The following is a 16,513-nucleotide window of genomic DNA, read 5'->3' as shown; positions in this document are numbered from 1 at the left end:
GGGCTTTCTGAGCGAAGTTCTTGAAGATCTGTTGTACCTGCGACTTATCATCAAGAAAGAATACCCACGTAAATCTGGAAATATCATCAACAGTGACTAAACCATAAGAATTTCCATCGTGGCTCTTATAAGCATTGGGAACAAAGAGATCCATGTGAAGCAGCTCAAGTGGCCTTCTTCTAGTCATGATGTTCTTCACGGGATGACTTCCACCAACTTGTTTTCCTGCTCAACAAGGACTACAAAGTCTATCTTTGTCGAACATAACATCCTTAACACCAAGAATATGATCACCTTTGATAAGTTTGTCGAGATTACACATACCTACGGGTCCTAACCTTCTATGCCATAAGCAACCTTTAGAAGATTTAGCAATAAGACATGTACGGGGTTTGGATTTTTTAGTGAAATCGACAATGTATATATCACCTCTATGAAACCAGTAAAGACCATGTTATAGTTATCACGGCGAAACACATGGCAGTCAACTTCCGTAAATAGCACATTGAAACCAAAGTCTGCTAGTCTAGATACGGAAATTAGATTGTAACCAAGAGATTCAACAAGCATGATATTTTGAATGGAACCATCATGAGATATGGCCACCTTACGAAGACCAAGTACCTTACCCGAAGAGTTGTCTCCAAAAGTCACATACCTTCGAGGTCCACGGTTTGGTGCGATCACATGGAACATGTCTTTATCTTTGGACATATTATCAGTGCATCCACTGTCAAGAACCTACTCCTTTTCTCCAGCCATGTAGTCTCTAAGGTTTGCCATAAGACTAAGGTTCCTCATGGTCTTCTCATACCCGATGTAAAACTCTTCATCTTCATCGTAGTAGCCATGTTCCACATTGTCTTCATAGGACGAAGTTCCCTCATCATAAGAATCAAGAAATTCATCAGAAGTTTGACTATGATAATGTTCATATTCATGCATGCAAATGTCTTCAACAATGACACTGCTAATGGTAATGACATCTCCGTTAGCACGCATGAGGTCACGAAGCTCTAAAAGGCATTTATCAAAATTAGGATGAGTTGGCTTCATTTTGTCAAAAGCAATGCATTTATGAAAAATGATATCAAGATTTTTCAGTGAATAGTCAAGATATCTTCCCTCTAAGTAAAGTATGAGCACACTCAAAGTTTTGCATTTGATCAAGCACATTTCTTGGTAGTCCTCTAATGATTAGATTACCAGTGCTAAGATTACCAAGCATATCAATTTCATCATCATGAGAAGGATGTATGTGATCAATGGGAGGCGCATAGGGATATTCAACATACTTGTGCAAATGGAATTCATCAAATATATCAAGCATGTCATCTTTCCATTGTCTATAATACTCACCATTGAGAATGGGCACTCTACAACTAAAAATCTCGGAACTAGTCACATTCATCTTCCTCCAATGGTGATTAAACCAAGGTTGTGGAGACCTTGCTCTGATACCAGTTGAGGGATCAATAGAAGAGGTATCTAGAGGGGGGATGAATAGACTACTTCGATAACTAAAATCCTAGCCTTTCCCCAATTTAATGGTTGGTATATTTTAGCGATTCTAACAAGTCTAGTGCACCCTACACATGCTAATCAAAAAGTATGGAAGCGGAAAAGTAAATACTTTGCACATGTAGTAAGGAGTAGATATTAGGAAGATCAAACACGAAGAACTTGACACATAAATTTTTGGCATGGTTCGGATAGGTGGCGCTATCGTACGTCCATGTTAGTGGAGACTTCAACCCACGGACGGTAACGGCTGCGAGAGTCCATGGAGGGCTCTACCCACAAGGGGTCCACGAAGAAACAGGCTTGTCTATTCCACCATGGCTTCCGTCTACACAGGACTAGCCTCACTCACGGTAGATCTTCACGAATTAGGCCATCTCCTTTCCCTTACAAACATCATGGTACAACTCCACAACACGAAGTAGGAGGCTCCCAAGCGACACCTAACCAATCTAGGAGGCACTACCCTCCAAAAGGTAATAGATGTGGTAGAATGATAACTCGTTGCTCTTGTGCTTCGAAAGATAGTCTCCTCAACACTCAATCACTCTACCATAGAATATACATGGGTAGGAGATATTGATTTGGTGGAAAGGAACTTGGGGAGGCTAGAGATCTAGTTTCAAATGGATGGATTGGAATATCTTGATCTCAACACATGACTAGGTGGCTCTCTCTTAGAAAAATGGTTCTGGCAATGAAGTGTGTGTTCTAAGTGCTTCCTCTATGAATGATAGGTACTCGAGGGGTATATATTTGTAGCACCCAAAATCCAACTGTTACACCTAGAGTGAACAACTCGGTGATATCGAAGTCATAAACTTGGTGGTACCGACTTACACAAAAGGCAGCAACTTTTGAATCTCGATGAGAATGATATACACAACTAGGAGGACCCAAAGAGGTGGCTAACGGTCAGATTGCCCAACTCGGTGACACAGATACCAAAACTCAGAAATTCCAATTTTGTGTACCGAGACAACAGAATGTTGGTCACTGGAACTCGGTAGCACCGATGAAGAATCAGTTGTACCGAAATGGTAGGTTTGGCTAGGGTTCTGTGTGGGTTGAAAATCGGTTGGGCCGAATCTGAAAACTTGGTGGCATGGGTTTTGGATATGTGGCTCTGGAAAGAAGTGTTATGTGGGAGAATGACTGAGTATTTTTTTTCTGGCTACCTCTGAGCACTTGAGCAACAAGTTCATTTTAATACCTCACCCCCTTTCAATAGAATTGCCTTTCCTATTGACTCAAAGTGATTTCTCACAAATATAAAATAAAGAGTCTTCTTGTTTGAAGATTGAACCAATCCTATTCTTTCCTTCATGAAGGGGATTCTCCACACAATCATATAGCCAAATATCTGTGTGGACTAAAGCTGAAATGTACTAGGTAAAAGTGTTACTCCAAGAGACAATGTATGTTGTCATGAATTATCAAAACCACCAAGAGAGCACATGTGCTTTCAGAGCTGCAACGACTCGAGAACAACTTACTCCAAGCCATGGAAAGGATGCTCCATGACCTTCCTCCAGCAGGTGGTGATAGGGTTTGACACCGACAAGACTCCATTGATCCACTTGAGGAAGTTGGTGATGAGAATTTTGTGCATGCTGCCATGGATGGTGCCTTGGAGGATGATAACAACAGCTATGGTGGACATGTGGCTGTTGCTCGTGGTTGTGGTGCTGCTGCTCATGGAGGGAAAAGAGGAGGACAACTTCGAGGGTGAGGCGATGGTCCTCGTGGGCACTACTATGACCCTCATGAGCTTGTTGCTCATGGTCATGGAGATGACTTTGATGATTATGATGGTGTTCCATAACGTCGTGCTGCTGATGATGGTCGTCATGCAGAACATCGTGATCGAGATGGACGAGATGGCATAGCAAGAATCAAGTTGCACATCCCATGTTCACAGGAAAGGAAGACCCCGATACATATTTTGATTGGAAGGACAGTGTGATCATATTTTGCATATCCGTAATCTAACCGACCACAAGAGAGTCAACCTTGCTTGTGTTGAGTTCTCTAGTTATGCACTCACTTGGTGGAACCAACTACAAGAAAATTAGTGGCTGCTAGGCCGTGATCACATTGACACTTGGGAAGAGATAAAACTAGCCATGAGGCGAAGGTTTGTTCCTTCAAAATATCAAATATTTCTCCCAGACAGATTGCAGCGCCTTAGCCAAGGTACGCGCATGATGGATGAGTACTATAAAGAGCTGGAATTGTTGCTGGTTCGTGCTCGTATTCACGAAGACAAGGAGTCAAAGATGGCAAGATTTTTGCATGGTGTCCACAATGAATTTCATATTTTGTGGAGATGTTTCCCTATAACACTCTACAAGATATTTGGAGCACGCAAAGCGCACGGAGAGGAAGATGCAACACGCGGTCATGGACGTATATCTCACAACCGCACCACCACACCATGGCAAAGGTCGCAGCCGAGTGCCTCTTATGATGGTTCTCAGTTACAACATACTTCACACCTTACTACCACTTGGCGAACAACAACTTCATCAGCATCATCATTGTCTCCTAGGAATGTTGACAACCGTGTTGCTTCTGCTGTTGGATTTACTTCTAACCCCACGAGTGTACCATCATCTCGAAGCCGAGATATTGAGTGTTAGAAGTGCAAAGGGCATGGTCACATTTCTTCTGAATGTCGAAACAAGAGAGTTCTATTCATCAATGAACATGGTAAATGGGAATCTAAAAGTGAACAGGAAGATAGTGGAGCACTTATGGTCATGAGGAGCCGTCGGTGGGCACGCAGGCGCATGCAGCCGTCGGTGGCGTGCTTCCTGGGGGAGGCGCTTGTCAGGCGAAAGGGACGTGCCAGGCTTGCGTCTCGCCCGGGCCTTGTTTGTTGTCCCGGCAAGGAATGCTTGCCAAGAGGGCTTCCCCGTTATTCCTCCCAGCAGGGGTGTCCTGTTGGGGCCTTGTTCGTCTTCCCAGCATGGATGTCTTGCCGGGGCCTTGGCTTCATCCCTGGCAAGGAAACGCTTGCCAGGTGCTCGTGGCTTGTGCTTGGTGAGCCTTGGGTTGGTTCCCTTCTCAGTCCAATGTTGTACCCTGCCGTTGTGGGGGCTGCCTGTGTCCGCGCACTAGTCGGGGGTACTGGAGACCCCAGTCTTCAATGCACCGACAGGAGCCCCTAGGCCTGGGCTACACACGCATGCGAGGTGTTGTTGGGCAAGGCCCAAAGCAGCGCGCGGTCCCGTTAGCGCGAGATTCTTTAGGATTTGGCCGTTGCAGATTGACATTCCCCACGCCGCGCATTGAACGCGCGAAGTGGGGGCGTGCAGCATGCGTGTAGTGGCCGAGGCTGCTGCGTGCGCACAGAGCCGTTTAGTTGGGCAACCAAGGGTCGGCCCGTGCTCCCCATAAAAAGGGGAACTGTGGGCGTAGTTGCTTCCTTACTTCATGTTCCCTCAATCTCGAAGCCGCCGCCATCTTCTTCCTTGAGACTGAGCCTCCATTCCCCAAACAGTTGCTTCCCCTACCACTTCTATGTTGCCGAAGGGGAGCAAGGCCAAGGAAGGGAAAGCGGCCAGCGCGGAGAGGGAGCTAGCCAAGATGCGGCGGGAGCTCGCCTACTTCCCTCCTGGCGTGGAGGCGCTCGCCCTATGGAACCGCTTCAAGTTCATGTGGGCGGCAAAAATGACGGCGCATCCGGCCACCAAAGTGAGCTCCGGGGAGTCAGGTTCCGAGCTGGATAAGTACCCTTTCTTCGCAAATTATTTCTATTGCAGGCTCTGCCCTCCCTTTTTTGAGTTCTTTGTCGACATCATGCACACCTACGGCTTCCGCCTTTTGGATTTCACGCTGAATGCCATGACGTGCATGTCCATATTCATGCATCTCTATGAAAACTTCGTCGGCATCACCCCCAACACCGCTCTCTTCTGTCACTACTTCACCCGCCGAATCCAAAGCGGGGACGCCCTTTCCAGCTCCATCACTTGGATACCACGACATGGGTGCAAGGAGGCGTACTTGGACGGAGCCTGTTGGGGATATTATCTGCTACGTGACCCGCCACTACTTGGGCCGGGTCACGAAGTGGGCGACTCATCCTTTGGCGATTCAAGCTTTGGACCAATAAGCCCAGGAGCTGGACGGCGGTTCAAGATCCTCGTGGAGAATCAGTCATTGGGAAGATTGCCAAGTCTTGGATCGCATGGCGACTTAGAGATAGAAAGGATCATGACTTGCGTAATGGCAAGGACTCTTGTAAACCCCAAGGGCTCGACCTGTATATAAAGGCGAGTCCCAGGGAAGGAGCAAAGGGGTTAGAAATCATCGAGATCTAGGTCAGGCGAGTTACGCACTCCTTGTAATCGAAACATCATCAATACAACACAAAGCAGGACGTAGGTTTTTACCTCCTCACGAGGGGCCGAACCTGGGTAAACCGCTGTCCCACTCCCGTTCAACCCCTTTGAGTCTCCACCAAGGTGCGATGGCTCCAACACTAAGTCCTTTCACGAGGACATCTGCCGTGATAAAACCGCGACAGTTGGCGCCCAACGTGGGGCCTACGCACGGTGGAGTTGAGTTCTCAAAGGGAGCCCTACCAGGGTCAGGGAGCTACGCGGCTGGGCTCATGAACCGAAGCCGCCGCAGAAAGTACTACATCAACAACTCGCTGTGGGGGGCCGAGGCCGATTCAATCGAATCCGGCTATAGAGTCACCTTCGGCAAGATCAACATCTTTGTCGGCATGGTTGGATCGCCTACGCCTGAGTCGGACATCTCCACCGACATCGTCGAGCTGGCCAGGTATGTCCGCCCTGTCGTGATGCCAAACCTAACACGCCCGGTCTTCGTTGGCTTCACGCAGGGATCTGATGAACCAGAGCGATCGGTGACTCAGGAGACTACGCCTGTCAACACTGATGACGAGTCATCCATGGGCGACACAGATTCAATTCAGTCTCTGCACGGGGGCTGCCTCGGAGACCTGTCACTAGCAATGGATCCCGAGGTCCTCGATCGGACCCGCCGTCAGCTCGCCGTGTACATGGGAGGGGCGACTCAGTCCCAGCAAAACCCTGGAGGCAACGACGGGGCTGGCGAAACATCCAAGAGCCCAGCTGCGATCTTGGTGGACTTGACGGCAGAGATAACAAGGATCATGGCGACCCGTGTAATGGCAGAAAACCAGGGCACAATAAATGCCGAGTTGACAAAGCTAAGAGATGAGGTGGCGAAGGCTCAGCGAGATGCTGAAGCAGAGGCCGCCAGGATCGAGACCCGGCAAGCTCAGATCACCGCTCAGACAGCCCGTTTGAACACCGAAAACTGGCGACTCGCGAGGCATCAGCGCACATCCGACGACGTTCATCAGAGGAGGCACCGGGGACGCTTACCCCCTGATATCAACCCTACCCGCCTTTTTGACACTCCACACACCCCTGGGGCTGGAAACGCTCCAGGAGGAGGGCCAGCTCAGACACCAAACCCGCCGCTTCAGCCAGCAGTTGATCGCGTTCCCCGTTTCCACATGCCTCAGGGCCACTTTTCCAACCCCGTGGACAACGTGCTCGCCGCAAGTCGCCACTTAGAATCCCTTCCGATTTATGGCAATACTCCGGCCGAAATAGAAGCAACAAACGCCATTGAGATGTTGAAGACGGCGGTGGTTCAAAACACGTAATTCTCGCACAGCCTCGATCGGCTACACTCCACCCCCAAGCGAGCCGCACCAGAAGCCGGCCAGAGGACCAACCCGCCAAAACCAGCGGAGCTCGACACCTGCCTCAGGTTAAGCCGCCTGACCATCGGGACCCGCCGGGCCGGGATCACCCGGACATTCAAACCGGCCCAGCGCCGCTTATTGGAGGCGACATGCAAGTAGGCGTGCCATGCTTGGCCCCCGCCCTTCGCAATGAGCGGATGCCGAAAGATTTTAAAGGACCAAGGAATGTGCCCAATTACACCCCGGACATTGATCCGGCTTCATGGGTTGAGAGTTACAAAATCACCATGGACATGCTCGATGTAAATGAAGCAGTCTGTGCCAGGTACTTCACAATAATGCTCGAAGGGACGGCACGCACTTGGTTAAAAAACTTGCCACCCAACTCCATCCAGACTTGGGCTGAACTGAAAGAACGTTTCGTCAAAAACTTCCTGGGAACTTGCAAACACCCGATGACGATAGTCGATTTAGAGCACTGCGTTCAGTTCCCCGATGAGTCGGCACACCACTGGACGCGGCGGGTCACAGAAATCATCCACTCGTCGGATGGCATCACGGCAGCTCAGGCTGTGTTGATCTTGGAGCAAAACTGCCACTATGAGCCCTTGGTGCAGAAGTTGGGGTGACTCAAGCGAAAGGTCCAAGATATGGGCGAATTGATGGACACCCTCACTAGGTACGCCGAAGCAGACGATACTAAAGATCCAGGAGAGGACGGCAGCAAGGCCAACTCGCCGAGGAAAGGCGAGTCATCCAAAAATCACACCCGGCTTCAGGGGCGCGCCCACCATAATCATGGCGGGAACGGCAAGAGAAGGTAGCAGGAAGGGTCCACGGACTTCATCACCAACACCAACGCTAATAATGGCAACCAACACCAGAACAAGAGGGGTTACAGTGGCAAGAAGCCACACAATTATAAGGAGATACATAAGGGCCCCTGCCCACACCATGCCATGGCGGACGGACCGACGACTCACTCTTGGGAGGACTGTTACGTGATGCAGGAATTTCGGGCGGAGAAAATTAAAAAGGGCCAAATCAGTGACCAGGGACAATGGCAGGAACAGTTCGGTGCACCTAATCAACGTCAGAACCCGTTCGGCTGCTTCCCCAAACCAGGGGCTCAGGGCGGCTCGCAACCAAGCAGTGGCCAGTATCCGGTGCATAACCAACAGCGGTATAACCCGCCCGGAGTGTTTCAGCAGCCAACCCCGCAGGGGGCTTCGCACGGGCAAGATGATCATGGCGGGTTCCGCAGCAATCCCAAACAATTGAGCAGCGGGCAATACCACGTGTTCACCACCAGTGCCTGCAAGTGAGATAAGAAGGTGAAGCACCGAACGTATAGTGTATCTGAGCCGACACTCCCCAGGTACCTCCACTGGTCCGAGCAGACTATCTCGTGGAGTAGGGAGGATCACCCACCCAGAATTGAAAACCCCGGCGACTTAGCATTGGTCGTGGCCCCCCATGTCGGAGGATACACCTTAACGAAGGTGCTTATGGATGGTGGCAGCAGCATCAACATATTATACTTCGACACCTTTCGAAGGATGAACCTACTAGAGAAAGACCTAATGTCGTCAACCACGGTATTCCACGATATCGTCCCAGGTAAGTCGGCATACCCAATTCGGCGGGTCAAACTCACTATGGCTCTGTGTACAACGTCCAACCACATGAGCGAGTCACTTATATTTGAGGTGGTCAAGCTAAAGAGCCCTTATCACGCGTTGTATGGGCGACCGGCTTACGCCCGTTTCATGGCTCGCCCCTGCTATGTTTACCTTAAACTCAAGATGCCTGGTCCTAAGGGACCCATCATGGTCTATGGCAACAGGAGGATAGCAAGGGAGTGTGAGGAAGGAGATGCGGCTTACGCAGAAATCGCTTGTGCTGTAGAAGAACTCAAGTATCACCAAGCCAATGTTGATCCGGCAGATATGTCGCCCCTCAAGAAGCCAACAATAGATGCTGAGCCGCCCCTCAAGTTCAAACCGACGGATGACACTAAGATGGTGGACTTCATTCCTGGCGACTCATCCAAGCAGTTTGCTATCGGGGCGGGTGTGGATCCCAAATAGGAAAGCGCGCTCATCGAATTCATCCGTCAGAATCGGGACATCTTCGCATGGAAACCTTCTGACATGCCTGGTGTACCGAGAGAATTCGTTGAGCATCACCTTAATGTTGACCCTAAAGCAAAGCCGATTTTGCAATATCTTCGCAGGTTCAATGAGGAGCGACGCAAGGCAATCGGGGAAGAAGTCGCCCGTCTTTTGGCCGTCGGATTCATCGTAGAGGTCTTCCACCCCAAGTGGTTGGCTAACCCGGTCCTGGTTCTCAAGAACAACTGCACTTTCCGCATGTGCATTGACTACACCGACCTCAATAGAGCTTGTCCAAAGGACCCTTTCGCCCTTCCCCGCATTGATCAGATCATTGATTCAGTAGCGGGCTGCGAGAGATTGTGTTTCTTGGACGCCTACTCCGGATATCACCAAATCAAGATGGTTGTGGAAGATCAGGAGAAGACAGCTTTCATAACCCCATTTGGGGCTTTTTGCTATGTGTCCATGCCGTTCGGACTCAAGAGTGCCGGGGCGACTTACCAGCGCTGCATCCAAAACTGTCTCCGTGGCCAAATCGGACGCAACGTCCACGCTTACGTTGATGACATTGTGGTTAAAACTTATAAGAAGGAGATGCTCTTGGAGGATCTCAAGCAAACTTTTGACAACCTGCGGGCGTATCAGATGAAGCTCAATCCCACCAAATGTGTCTTTGGCATTCCCGCGGGAAAGTTGTTGGGCTTCTTGGTGTCCGAACGCGGCATTGAGGCCAACCCGGACAAAATTGAGGCAATTACTTCGCTTGGAAAACCAGCAAATATTAATCAAGTTCAACGCATGGCGGGTCGTATCGCGGCTTTAAGTCGCTTTATAAGCCGCCTGGGGGAGAAAACAATTCCCCTCTATCATTTGCTTAAGAAAGCTGGCCGTTTTGTTTGGACAGACGAGGCCAATGAAGCTTTTGAAGCCCTGAAACAACAGCTGGTTAACCCGCCAGTTTTGGCCGTCCCGACTGAAAAGGAGCCTATGCTTCTATACATCGCGGCGAAATCCAAGGTGGTGAGTGTGGCAGTAATTGTCGAACGGAAGGAAGAAGGAAAGGAATATCCGGTACAACGCCCGGTGTACTTCATTAGCGAGGTGCTAACCCTCTCCAAACAACGTTACCCGCACTGGCAGAAGTTGGTTTACTGGCGAGGGTCTTTATGGCGAGTCGGAAGCTCAAACACTATTTCCAAGAGCATCCCATCACGGTGGTTAGCGCCGCCCCTCTTGGGGACATCATCCAGAACCGAGAAGCAACAGGGCGAATCGCCAAATGGGCAATTGAACTTGGGACGCACCACGTGCGGTACTCCCCTCACACGACCATCAAGTCCCAGGCATTTGTCGACTTCGTCAATGATTGGACCGAACTACAGATTCCGGAACACAGGCCTGACCTCACGTACTGGACTATTTATTTTGATGGGTCTAGGCAATTGGAAGGCTCGAAGGCTGGCGTGGTGTTGATTTCGCCCGAGGGAGACAAGTTCTGTTATGTTCTCCGACTCATGTTCCCGTGCACCAACAACGCTGCGGAGTATGAAGCCTTGCTTCATGGTTTGCGACTCGCCAAGGAGATGAAACTCACGCGCGTCAGATGTCTTGGCGATTCTGATATGGTGGCTCAACAGGTTTCAGGTACATGGTATTCCCGGGACACCTTGATGGCGGCTTACAGAAGGGCCGTGTCTGATGTGTCGGGTCATTTTCATGGCTACCAAGTCTGATATCGACCGGCGACTTAACGAAGCAGTTGATGCCTTCTCACGCCTCGGCTCACAACATAAGCCGGTCCCTCCTAATGTTTTTCTGGATATTTCGCATAATCCTTCCATCAGGTTGCCCTCAGAAGAGGAGTTGGCGGTACCAGATCCTGAGTCCCAGCTGGTGGCGGTTCTCCGTGTTTCGCCGGATTGGGCTCTTCCTTATTTGGCATACCTTACACGATGCGAGTTGCCTTCGGACGAGGTGTTAGCTCGCCAAATTGTCCGTCGGAGCACTTCCATGGTTATCATCAACGGCGAATTACATAAGCAAAGTAACTCTAGAGTATTTCAAAGATGTGTTTCTTCCAAGGAAGGATGCATAATTCTAAACGAGATCCATGATGGATATTGCGGGCATCACGTCGGGTCACGTTCCCTGGTCTCAAAGGCGTTCCGACATGGATTCTTTTGGCTGACGGCTCATGCGGACGCGGAAGAAATAGTTCGTCCATGTGATGGCTGTCAACGTTATGGCCGACAGGCCCATGTGCCGGCTCAGGAGCTGAGGATGATCCCTATTACTTGGCCCTTCGCGTTCTAGGGGTTAGGTTGGCCCCCTTTAAAATGTCATCCAACAAAAAAACTCATCTGCTGGTGGCGGTTGATAAATTCACCAAGTGGGTCGAAGCAGAACCTGTCGGCAGTTGTGATGCAGAAATGGCCATCAAATTCTTGAAAAAGTTGATCTTCCGGTTTGGAGACCCACACAGTATTATCACTGATAATGGTACCAATTTATCACAAGGAGCGATGCAGGAGTTTTGCAACCGCGAGCACATCCGGCTTGATATATCTGCGGTCGCTCATCCACAATCTAATGGGCAGGCGGGAAGGGCGAATCAGGAAGTACTGCCAGGAATCAAACCCCGACTCATGGTTCCCTTGGAGCGCACCCCGGGGTGTTGGGTTGAGGAGTTACCTTCAGTATTATGGGGCATCCGAACCACCCCAAACCATTCTATGGGTTTTACTCCTTTCTTCCTGGTATACGGAGCAGAAGCCGTTCTTCCGAGTTACATTAGATATGACTCGCCCAGAGTCGCTGCTTATGTAGAACAGGACAACGAGTTGGCACGTCAGGATTCTTTGGATGCTTTGGAGGAAGCACGCGAACTGGCTGCCTCCCGATCGGCTATTTATCAGCAGGACTTGCGGCGTTATCATAGCCGCCGGGTCAAGAGCCGAACTTTTCAGGAGGGCGACTTAGTGCTCCGTTTGATCCAAGATCGCACTGGCATGCATAAGTTGTCACCACCATGGGAAGGACCGTTTTTCGTCAGCAAAAACCTTCACAACGGGTCATACTATCTGGTGGATCTTCGGCCTCATCGGCCACCCATGGAGGCTGAGTCAACTCGCCCCTAGAACATAGCCCACTTGCAGCCTTATTACACTTGAGCTATTGGCTCCTTTTTTTTCTTCTCTCATCTTTTGAAAATTGGAAGTCCTTCATTTATATAAACAATAAAGTTGATGCCCACGAATTCTGGGTCTTTCCGGCCATTTCATCTTATTGAAAGCATGGATCTTTATTGCTCTTTGACAAGTCGCCCAAGCATGGATGCTATCCATACCAGAGAGCATAAGTCGCCATGCTGCGCTTATTACAACACTGGCTATCGATAAGCCAAAGAGGATCAAGTCGCTACAAGCGCGCAATTCAAACATGGGCGCCTTATATGATTCTGTGGATTAGGCCGGCTTACTTGGGGGCTATTAGCTCCCAAGTCGTTTTGTGGTAAGAGCGTATACGCTTCTACAATCCTATGACCGGGTTTTCCCCTAATCATACGCCACTTGGGGGCTTCCTCTCACTGAGATCAGCCTTACTACCCATTTGGTAGCGAAAAATTACCGCATTACAAATGGTTATACTAGACTGTGTGTTGGCCGAATCGCCATATGGACCCATGAACTCTTGGCGAGTTACTCCGCTCTATGGACCCTGAACTCGCCTTGGTTAAAACATGCGTGGTACCGGCTAGCGCCCCACATGGAGAATAGAGAAACCATTGGTTCACTGAACCTGCTTCACTGAAGCTTGACTCGTGCCTGGTCAGCAGGTCTAAATACTTGAGCTTTTTTACACAAAAATGTCTCCCTCGGGTAGCACTTGAGTTTATTTAACTCGTCCTATCCTGTCGCGACTTGAATGAGCGGACGAAATTCTTACTTTCACAAATTTTATAAATCGTCGGATCATTTTTGAACCAGGCTCTTCTGCATATAATTCATCAGAACGCTTTGAGTCGGTTGTTATTTATCATACATTACTCATTGAGATGGTTTGATGTGTGTTTTTATCCCAACAGGTTGATGGTCACAAACTCTACTGACATGGCATGTCAAGCGCCATAAGGCACCTGAAGGGCGACATAAGGTTTTTAAAGATCACAGAAAGGCATTGTTTTCTACAATAAACCTATTACATGGATCGGATGGCCAATTCAATAAATATCTATTCTACTAGTGCCTTACGGGTCAGCTTGCCCTGAGCTCTGGCCGACTTCAAGTTGCAAGTCGCCCAGCACCCGATTGCACTTCGATAATGCGGCAAATTCGTCTTCATCATTCAAGAATGCCGAGAGATCCGCCTCCAAATCAAAAGGGTTCTTGGGCCGACGAGGAGTCAAGCTGGTTGTCACAAAGGTTGGCGGGTTTACTTTCTTATTCTTGTCATCATAAGCGGCTTGGTACTTTGACAAGTCCAAGCTTGCTCCTAGCTGAGTCGCCGCCGAGCGTGATTCTTTGACAACACGCTGATAATCGTGTTGAGTAAATTCTGTCTCGTCGTCCTTGAGCTGTGGAAAGCCTGCTGCTACTTCTTCGGGTTTCAGTTCAAGAGCATATGCTGAACACCGACTCAACATCGTCAGCACCCCCTTCCGAGCGGCGGATCGGGTTAGCTCACCTATCTGAGGCGGAAGGGTAGATAAGCAGCCAAGCATCTTTTTGATTGATGTTATGGGTTCCTTGGCGCCCATCACTGCCTTCACGGTCAGCACGCTTCCAGTATATAGTTGCTCCATCAATGTGTAAATCGCCTTTAACTTCAAGATACAATCGTCCTGAAGATTGGCGGCTCTCGGACCTGTATAAAGGACAATAATGGTCAGTACTTTCTTCACACTAAGTTTTTCTTTTTCAAAGTACAAGATCAAGGATTCCTTCTTACCAAAGATAGCTTGTGCCATGTTGGAGATATGTTGCTTTAAGCCGGCCAGCTTTTGCTGCATGGCTTCCAGTCTTGTTTTAGCTTTTTCCGCTCGCTTTACCGCGGCGGCTTGATCAGCTTGAGCCATATGGTTGGCGGCCTTCAGTTTTTCCATCTCAGCTAAGATCACCTGACATTTTTCTTCCGCTTTGGCACACGCGTCTTGCTAGACGGTTAAATTTTTCTTTAAGTCGCCCAACGTTGACTCGGCTTGGGCAAGAGATTCCTGTCAAACATATTATCGAGGGACAAGTCTCAGAATTATTGCAAGCAACACCCCTGACACTTGGGGGCTAATGTATAATTTTTTAGACAAATTATACCATATCATGACCCGGCTCATTTTTCCAAAGATGACCCGGTCCTTGGGGGTTACAGGTCGGAAGTTTTTTCTAACATCAAGACCCGTCTCATCTTTCAAAAGATGACCCGGCCGTTGGGGGTTACAGGTCGGAAGTTTTTTCTAACATCAAGACCCGCCTCATCTTTCAAAAGATGACCCGGCCCTTGGGGGTTACAGGTCGGCAGTGTTTTCTAACATCAAGACCCAGCTCATCTTTCAAAAGATGACCCGACCCTTGCGGGTTACAGGTTGGAAGTTTTTAATATAAGGACGCGGCTCATCTTTCAAAAGATGACCCGGCCCTTGGGGGTTAATGAGGAGGATATGCATTAAGGCGTACCTCATGTTTATTCTTCATCATAAGGAGCAGACTCTTCTCCATCTCATACCTTGACTCCAGGCGACTTGCGAAGCCGGATCAGGGCTCTTTAAATTAAAGATTCTCATACTGAGAAAGCTTGGCCTGGGAAATTTCATGACCAATAGAAGGCTGGGATGATGTTGACACATGCTTCGATAAGACTGCCGAAGTCGGCTTCGAGAAGCTAGTACCAGTGATGATTACAACATGTAGATCTTCAGCCATTTTCAATCGACTTGGTGGGTTGGGCGTTTTCGTTCCTTCCTTGGGAGAACTTGGGAGGTCCGCCTGGTCATCAGGTTTATCCTTTGCCGGGATAGCATGAGCCGGTGCCGGTTTTTTCTTTAGGCTTTGGAGCCGGAGTGGAAGTTGATCCGCCATTTTTCCTCTTCTTCGCTTGTGCTCTAAAAAGAGAAAAGGTTATGCTTAAAAGCAAGCATCATCATCATCATCACGGCAAATGTAAGTATTATAAGGACCTACCTTGAACGCGAATCATTGGCGGAAGGGCTGACACCACTGAGTTGCTCGACGAAGGGGGAGAATTCTGCAGAAGTAATATCTCAAAATATGAGCAATTTACAAGTATGATCCAAAAGGAAGCAAAGGGGGACGTTGCTAAAGGATACCTCATTCTGCCGCTTCTTGGTAGGAGTTTTCGATGGTAACCCGGAGACCAAATCTCCTGAGTGGCTCCGAGTCTTCCGATAGGAAGCATGTTGCGCCTTCTTCAAAAGGAAATTAGGATCCACACAAGCATTCAGGTGAGGCATGGGAACTTTCCCACCAACCCGCCTGGCCGGCTTAGTCGGAGGAGAAGATGAGTCGGCAGAAAAAGAAATAACCTCTACGGTGTCATCTTGGCTTTCGTTACCATCATTCTATACATACGAGATGCAGAGATGTAAGCACAAATTGGAGCAACATATGCCAAGACAAAGAAGATAGATTTTTTACCTCTGAAGATGCATCGCCGACTTGGGATTCGTCTAAATCGGACGATTCGGTCATGACGTCTTTGTTCCTTCCCTTGGTTTTCTTTTTTGGAAGCGGCCTGGCTTGCTTCAGGGCCATCTTTTCAGCCTCTTGGACCAAAATCCGTTACCTTTCTGAAATGGGATTTTTATTATGAGAATCAGAATCCAAGTAACTCGGAAAGAACGAACCAAAGGCGGGTTAAATTATTTGTTGGGACCCCGATCCTAAGTCATAAGAACCCAGCCTGTAACACATCACATCACTTTGCGGGCTCACGCACGGTAAACTCCACGGCTGCCACCTTACATTGGCTGGGACCGTTTGCCTCTTTTGGCTCACGTATATGAATATGTTGCTAGCGTTCAAACGACAAAGAACCCGGGTCGACATGACTAGTTTAACCCAAGCTGTACATCCGTACAGGGACAGGCATACATAACCCAGCAAGGCAGGTGTTGATCAACAGTGTGTGTAGACGAGTCCTAGCAAGC

Source organism: Hordeum vulgare, chromosome 5H, assembly GCF_904849725.1.
Source record: "Hordeum vulgare subsp. vulgare chromosome 5H, MorexV3_pseudomolecules_assembly, whole genome shotgun sequence".
Classification (NCBI taxonomy): Eukaryota; Viridiplantae; Streptophyta; class Magnoliopsida; order Poales; family Poaceae; genus Hordeum; species Hordeum vulgare.
Note: the sequence above shows the minus strand (reverse complement) of the source record.